This window comes from Tursiops truncatus, chromosome 1 (assembly GCF_011762595.2).
Source record: "Tursiops truncatus isolate mTurTru1 chromosome 1, mTurTru1.mat.Y, whole genome shotgun sequence".
NCBI lineage: Eukaryota > Metazoa > Chordata > Mammalia > Artiodactyla > Delphinidae > Tursiops > Tursiops truncatus.
Genome location: NC_047034.1, coordinates 32,269,865 through 32,278,226, shown reverse-complemented (window position 1 = coordinate 32,278,226; position 8,362 = coordinate 32,269,865).

The following is an 8,362-nucleotide window of genomic DNA, read 5'->3' as shown; positions in this document are numbered from 1 at the left end:
GAGGGCAATCTCTGTTTCACTTCCCCTCCCCCATTCTCTTACTCCCTGAACCCTGACCTCTAGCTCAGTCCTCCCTCCCTCCCCCACCCCCACCCTCACCCATTCTGCACCCAGGTTCCCAGCAACTTGGGCACACCATCTGCCTATCCTCCCCCTTCCCCAGGGTCTTAGCTCCTTTTAGTGAGCCCTTTAAATAATTAAATGCCCCAAAGCCTCCCACACACTGATCCCAGCTCCTGGCCTGGGGTGTTATTCAAAGACCAGGAGCTGGGCTGGAGAGCTGCCAACCCCGACGTCTCAATTCAGCTCCTTTTTTTCCCTGCTCAGCTGCTGGGTGGTTAATGGGCCTTTCCTCCCGCTTTGGCCCCTCTGCCCGCCAGCCTAGTACGCAGAAACCAAACAAAAAGAAAAACGCTGTGAGGGACTGATGGGGGTGGGGAGGGAGGAAGACACCAGACCCACCTCCAACTGGGAAAGGGATGGGGACAGAGGGGGCACAGAGAGGGACAGAGCAGCTTTCCCTGCTCCCCATCCCTGCAGAGGAGCTGGGGCCACTCCCTCTAACCCTGGGGAGCTGTTTGGCCGAAGGGGGAGGGGGAGGGGTGTGACCAGGAGAGAGGGCTGGAGGCTGTCAATCACTTGGGTGTTTGGGGGCTTAGGCAGCTTCCTCATGCAAATCACCCTAGTGAATCACTGAAAGTTTGGTCCAGACACAAAGAAGCTGCTTCTCTCACCCGCCGCCTCTCTTCACTGCACTACAGCAACCCCACCCCTAGCCAACCAAACAAAAGGCCCGAGCCCAGCGGTGCGTGAAGGAGTGAATGGGCGAGACCATCCCTGGTGACGTCCCACCAGACAGATGGCAACAGTTGCCCCACACCAGTTTCAAGCCTCCTTTCATCCTTCTGCCAGTCATAAAGAACAGCCTCCATCCCTCCAGAGTCCATCAGCTACTCAGAGCCCACCCAAAGACAGAATGGGGGTGGGGGGGGGCTGCCTGGGAGCTGGAGGTGAGAGGGGAATGACATTGGACGTTTGGCTGGAAAAGAAAAGGGTTGTTCAAAGTGCTGGCACTGGGGCCAGCCTGCCCATCTGTTTCCCTCTGGGGAGGCTCTGCCCCCACACTCCTCCTCGGCTTCTGTGCAGCTCTGTGCAGAGCCAGAATCCCTGGGAAGGGAGACCTCAATTTGGGGCAACAATGTTACACTGTGGTAGCTTGGGGTATTGTGCTTTGAAGGCTTTCGTTCTGTAAAACTCCCTTGACTGGGCATTGTTTTGCCTCTCAAATAATAGGGTTAAATAGAAAAATCTAAGACCTATCAGGTGGAGAACAGTGGGATCTGGCACTCTGCCATTAAATAATGAATTTTGAGTTGTTCTAGAATAGGATTCTATCAAAACAACCCATGTGTGCTTTCAAACATTAAGAGGCTAGGTGGAAAGAAATGGACCAGGAATCAGGAGACCTGGCTTCCATGCTCAGCTTACCATCTGCTTGCTGTATAATTCTGGGCAAGTCATCTAGCCTGTCTGAGCCTCAGTTTCCTCTCCATAAATGGTAAAATCACCCGCCACCTCTACCTCCCAGCATAGTAGAGAGTAAGCTGGTGTGCAATCCAGTGCTCTATAAACAGGACAGGCTGTGCAATAGGAGGTTTTCTCTTCTTTTCTTTTCTTTTTTGGTGGAATCTTAGTTCTCCAACCAGGGATCAAACCCGTGCCCCCAGCAGTGGAAGCATGGAGTCTTAACCACTGGTCCCCCAGGCAAGTCCCCCATGGAGGCTTTGCTTTCAGCTTGCCCACAGTCATAACTCCCAGGAGGTGGAGTGTTGAAACATTTTTCAGAGTGCTTCACATCTATTATTTCATGAGGCAATTGAGACCAGAAAGGTCTAGGGCAATGCAAAGATCTTTTTTAAAGAGTAGAGGTGAAGGCTCCCCTGGCCCCCTAATCTCCTGAATCTCCGATTTTTGTCTCCTTCTCGCTCCACCCTCCAACATCAGTCCAGTCTGTTTTGGGAGGATTAATGGGAGCTCTAGGTTAAGGTGCTAAAAGATCTCGATAAATTCAGAATAAAAGGGAATCATTCCCTATGTCTTAAAACAGTAAAAAGGTTTCGCATATGCAAAGTTATGATTCTGAGGCCACAGGTCTGCATTCTTCGGGGCTGAATGCCCCCGGTTGCTCTTTCTGCAGAAGAACTGAGCTGTGGTGCTGGGGGTGAGGGGTGAGGGGTGGGAGTGGGCAGAGTTGCTCAGAGCTTAGGGAACACACAGCTCACCACTCTCCTCCTACCTGGCTCCATGCCCTGCTCCTCCACCCACCCACCGGACCTCCTGTTGTTTGAGCTGGCCAAGGTGCCTGTGCTCAGAGCTGTTTGGGCACAAGATAATAAAGGCATTTCTCAAAACAGCTCTCTTTCCCGATCCTTGCTTGAACTAACCTCACCCATCTCTAATCATTTCCATTTGTCTAGCAACTGTCTAAGCACTTATTTATGTAGAATGTATCATTCTATGTAGTTCCATTAATTTGTATTTAATCACATATCAGTGTTTTATGTACCGGCATTTATGATTATCCCATCAACATCTTTGGACTGACAACACACTGAGGACAAAAACTCTCGCCTCTGCCCACCCCCCCACACTGTGCTTCTCACAAGGACCCGTCTCTGGACATAAGAGAGCCCTTACTCCAGGACACATTGCCTGCCTGCCAAACTGAAAACTCAAAACCATAAAAATGTCCTTTAAGCTGCACGTGCAGCTGGCTCCGTGCTAGAGCCCAGATACAGACCCTGGACTCCAAGACCTGTGTCGACCCACTTCAATCCCTCATATTCAAATAACACTATAATCTTAACAAGTGGTTTTACATTGTGTTCCGCCCTCCTGGGTATCTTTGAAGCTCATCTCAGGACACAGTCAGTGTTCCTTTCTTTTCTCTCCCACCTGGGAGGTGCCATGGGAAAAGTCATGGGAAAAACCTATTGGCGACTATGACAGGGAGATTATTTTCCTTTTGCAAAAACAAGAGAAGCCACTGAGACCTAAGCCTCTACCCTGAGCAGGTCCTAGTAAGAAAGGAAGTGGGTCACAATGAGCACAAGGAGTTCCTGTGTTTTGCACAAGAGCTGGGAAGTCAGCAGCTGAGGATGAAGCAATCCATCTGGCTGGTTGGTCTCTATTGGATCAGGATTTCTCCATCTGGAAAGAGGCAAAGGGCAAAGGAGAGAGAGAGAGAGAGAGAGAGAGCCCTATGGGGTTGGGGGGAGTCCACTGAAGTGTATAGACTAGACTGCTTGGTTCCCCAGCCCTTCTTGCTCTCAGTTTCATACCCAGGTACTGCATTAAACCCAGAAGCTACAGTGGGTATTGAGAAATACCAGAGGTGATCTCTAGAGCCTTCAAATTGAAATATGACATAAAAAGAAAGCAATTCAAGGAAGACATACACAAATAAAAGATCATATACATGAATAAGCGAGGGAACAGCAACTTCTTCCTATAAAAGTTTAGAGGGTTGTTATAAAATCAGTCAAGGCTAGGATAAGTGTCAGGAGTTCAGAGGACAGGCAATCTGAGTTTGGACATAAAATATACGTAAGATTGAGATTCCAGACTTCTTAACTGTTTTTTGACCACCTGCAATGTGAACTGTGGCTTGGTGTAAAAGTTCCTGGAATCCAGAAGACCAGAGGGCTAAGGGTGACAGGGGGAATTAGAAGAAACCCTGGATCCAGTTTTGCCTTAGTTTTTCTTTCTTTCTTTTCCCCCTCTGTTTATTCAGTCAGTCCTGTATTTGACCCGACCCTGTCACTTACTAGCAGTACGCCTGTAGGTAATTTGCTTCACCTTCCCTGAGTCTTAGTCTCTTCATCTATAGTCTAAGGGTAATAATATCAACCCATGGAGTTAATCTGAGAATTTAATGATATTATACGCATGGCGAATGCTCACTAGTGCCATTTATTATTGTGTTATTCTGTTAACCCATTGCAAACACCAAGACAGAAAAGGATTAAGGAGGTAACATTCCCATTCATTCATTTACACTATTGTTGAGAACCTACTGTATGCCAGGCCCCATGCAAGCACTGGAGATACAATGTAACATCAAGATATGCAGCCCAGCTCCCAGAGCCAACAGCCTCCCAGGGAGACATAAATAAAATAATCATCCAGATGAGTGGATCACTTCAACTAAAATGGAGAAACTTGAACCGCAAATACTACCCTACCTTCCTGGGAAGAGTGGCCAGGGAGAAACCCAAGACAGCGTTTGTCTTTGCACCAACTGTCTGGGGTTGGGGAGGTTTGGTGAAGATGGGGTGTATAGTCGCTTCAGCTCTGAGGTAAGAAAACGGAGGCTTTGTCAAGACGGCCCCTTCCACTCTCAGCCTTTGCCTTGAGAAGCAATGCACTCCACTTTATGGCAGGTGAACGGTGGAGGGTGACCCAGCACCACCAGCCCTTGTCATGTTGGCGTTAGAGTCCAGGGCAACCAGGCCTTTGTGCTGAGGTCCCTGTGGTGACTCACACTTTAGACCTTGACCCTCTCCCCTGGGGAAAGGGGAATTAAGGTAGGAAGCTTCTAGACATTTCACTTGCGATATGACCCTCTGTTCTGACCCAGCTGAAGCCCCTGCCCTGCTCTGCCGAGAAAGCCTTCTTCCTCTCTGGGCCCAGTACTGTTTATACACTCTCAGAAAGGCAGGTATCAGGAGGCAGCTGGTGTTTGTGGTCAGTTCCCCCCAGATACAGGAGCTCCAGACCTACCCCCACACTGGCTGCCATTGGTTAATGGGAAGCCAAAACAGACTCCCACCCGCTGCCCTCAGCCACCCAGCCAGCAAACAAAGAGCTACAGGAAACACCTGGAGGAATGGGCAGCTGGCAAGGGGATGCTCTGCCCAGGAGAAGAAAGGGCTTTCAGGATTAGTTAGGCCAGCGAGGAGCTGGGGGAGGGGCTTGGCTGCTTGATTGCCTTCTCTGGGTACCCAGCAGCGGCAGAGAACTAACAGCTGAGTTGCTCAAATGCACTGTCACTCCCCCCACCCAACCACACACACACAGAGGAAAGGGATCATCCCCCTCCGGCACCAGCTTCCCTAGAGCCAGGACAAGAAGGCTCATTAAGGAAAGACTCCTGAGAGGGCTTGTGCCTCTGCCCCTCTCCTTCCTTCCGTGGCCTCCTCACCCTCAGCCAGAAAGCTTAATCCTCTTCAGACCATGTAAATTTAAAGCCATGGTATAAGCATGAAGACAGAATCCTTAAATGATGCATCAGCCTATGGTATGTGAAAGCATTTTTCCAACAATAAGTCTCCATTTATTTCCAAACTTATTTATCCAGACCTGCATTCATATCTGCCTACTCATTGCTTATTATTTCAAGTTGTTGTGGTTCCAGTTGTGTGGAACAGATTTGACTGAAAAGATCAAATGAAGTCCTACCATCAGTATCCACCTAAGAACAAATTTGCTGGTGTGTAGACCATGTGCTGGGAACTGTGATATCTGCAGGGGGACTCAGCTCACAGGGCTCCCTCACCCGCTCTTAGGAAACTCCCAAAGTGGGCAATTTCCTTTTTAGGTCCTGAATGGGAGGGAGGATGTTAGGAGAGGGCAGTGAGGAGAGGGCACTTGCCCCACAGTCACCTGTGGGCACATCCTTTCATTCAACCACCAGTGTACTCAGTGTACTAAGACTGTCTCATGCCAAGTTGTGCATGGCACATGGGGGTATAAAAAGAAATAGAACACAATGGTTCCTCCTGTGGAGGTGTATATGGTAACAGTTGGAGAGGGGATGCAAGCTTGCAAAGCCACCAGACCTCAACCAAAAGCAAAACATGAAGATGTGCTGATTCTTTGTTATGAAAGTGTAAACAGTAATAAATGACATGTATATATATATCATTAAGAGGCTCTAGAGTAAGAAATGTGTTATAAAAGTGCAAGCAGTTTTAAACCATATGTACAAACATTGAAAAGCCCTGAGGTAAGAATGTTTTTAAAGAGGACTAGCAGGATTATTCAGGAAAAGTATCCTGAAGAGGCAACAGGGGAAGGAAAAAACTCTAGAGAGTCATGTAGGTTTTTTTGGTGGTTTTTTGTTTTTTAAAGCTTTATTTATTTACTTATTGGCTGCGTCAGGTCTTAGTTGCAGCACAAGGGATCTTTCGTTGTAGCGCGTGGGTTCTTCATTGCAGCACACGGGCTTCTCTTGAGCTGTGGCATGAAGACTCCAGAACGCAGTAGTTGCAGCACTTGGGCTTAGTTGCCCCGCGGCACATGGGATCTCAGTTCCCTGACCAGGGATCGAACCCGTGTCCCCTGCATTGCAAGATGGATTTTCAACCACTGGACCACCAGGGAAGTCCCAAGAGTCACATTGATTTTAAATTTGTTTCCACTACCTCTCCCTCTAGTTACTGGTGCTTTGCTTTCTTCATCTGTGAACTTGAGGTAACAATATCTCACAGTGTGCTGTGGACATTACAAGAGACATTCTGTGTGTAAGGTACCAGGCAGAGTATCTGGCAATTGTGGGTGCTCAGCACATGGTTAAGTGCTCATGTCCTAGAAGGAAGTGTGTCAAAGTCTTTTACAAGCAGTTTTGGGCCGTGATAATTGTCGGAGTAGAGAAACTTGCAAATGTGGACGTGGCTGCAAGGAAAGGTGAGCAGGTAAGAATTGACAAGGTGAGGGGTCCTGGTGCAGATAGGCCATTGCACAGAGTATTTGAGGTTGGAAAGACTGGGAGAGCCTTATATTCCCATTTTAGGGATTCAGAGTGAAAAAGAAAGGCAGCAGGAAGGGAATGGCACAATGAAAATAGTTTGCACTTGCCCCGGGCTGCTGGGCAGGCCAGGTAGTAGAGCAGGTAGAAGGCTGTTGTTTTATTTCAAGTGTGACAGGGGCCCGACTAGAACTCTGTGCTGGCCTAAATGGGACAGAAGAATCAGAGATTTTCCTGTTCCATCTGGAAATGGAAATGGAATGGTGAGAGGTGATTTAGCATAAGTGACTCATTTTACAGATGAGAAAACCAAGACTCAGAAGGTGGACGTGACCAGTCTAAGTTGTCAAAGACATCTATTACTAGCTATTTTCAGACCTGAAGCTAGGGCCCCTATTTCCCAACTCCTAAACCTAGAGTTATTTCCACCACCTCATAGCTGGCTTCACAAGTAAACATTGGGAAGAGAATTTCTGTAGACAGCATCAGTGTTCAGGAGCTATGGACCCTATTCTCTCTCCTGCCACCTTGGAATTCCTTCCTGATGGCAGCCCAGGCTTTTCTTCTCCAGGTGATTACTTTCTGGGTAAACCCATTTAAGGAGTTCATTGTTAACTAAGGCTCTCCCATATTATGACTTAAAGTGTGTGTACGCCTCTTTAAGTGACATTTACATTTCAATGGCAGGTGGTTAAAGACCTAAGAGGCTGCTAGAGTCAAAGGATTGGTTTTTTTTTTTTTTAAGAAGGTGCAATCACAGGTTGGTATTTTGAGCTGGGACTCCTCGTGGCAGACCCTGAATGGACTTGAGTTTTTCCTCCCATCCCTGATCTAAATCTCCTTGATCTGCTAGCCTCTACTCTTGGCCACTTTGACATTCATTCATTCAACCAGTATTCACTAACACCCACTAAGCACCAAACACTACTCAGATAAGGTCCCTGGCCTACATTCTAGCTGTAAACTCAGGGTTATAAGGACTAGGGTAGAGGAAAGAACTGAGTAACATGGGAACACTTGTCCCAGACTGGGAAGGGGAAATGTCACAGAAAAGTTGCCTGGAAGAGATGCTCTAAATCTTCAGAGGCAAGAGTTAACCAGATGAAGTGGGTGGGTAAGAGAGGGGCAGAGCATCCCTGAGTAAAGGTCCAGAGGCCACAGTCCCAGGCACAGGCTAATGGACACCAGTTGAGGGAAGGGAGAGCTGCTTCTAGTCCAGTCCTTGGAGGGGGAAGAGGCCTCAGGTGTGCCCTTGGTTCTATTAGGGGTGTTACTTCCTAAAGATCATGGCCATGGTGACAGCCAGCCACTGATGTCCTCAATGCAGAGCCTCGCTGTGAGTATGGGGGATGGGGTCAGAAACTTCTACATCCCCACTCCTCGGGGCATCATAGGTCACAAACTGGCAGCCTAGGCTGATATGCACTTTAAAAAAATAGCTTAACACTTTAAAAAAATTAGTTGCCATCTTTAGAATTCAGGGAGATGTCAAATAGAAGTCTGCATTTCAGGTTTCTCTTGAAAAATTACAATATCTGGTATAGAGCTAATGAGTGGGGTCCTTTTCAGACAAGGCTTGAGCTGGCTCTCCAAGTTCATTGTAGCCTCTGTCTA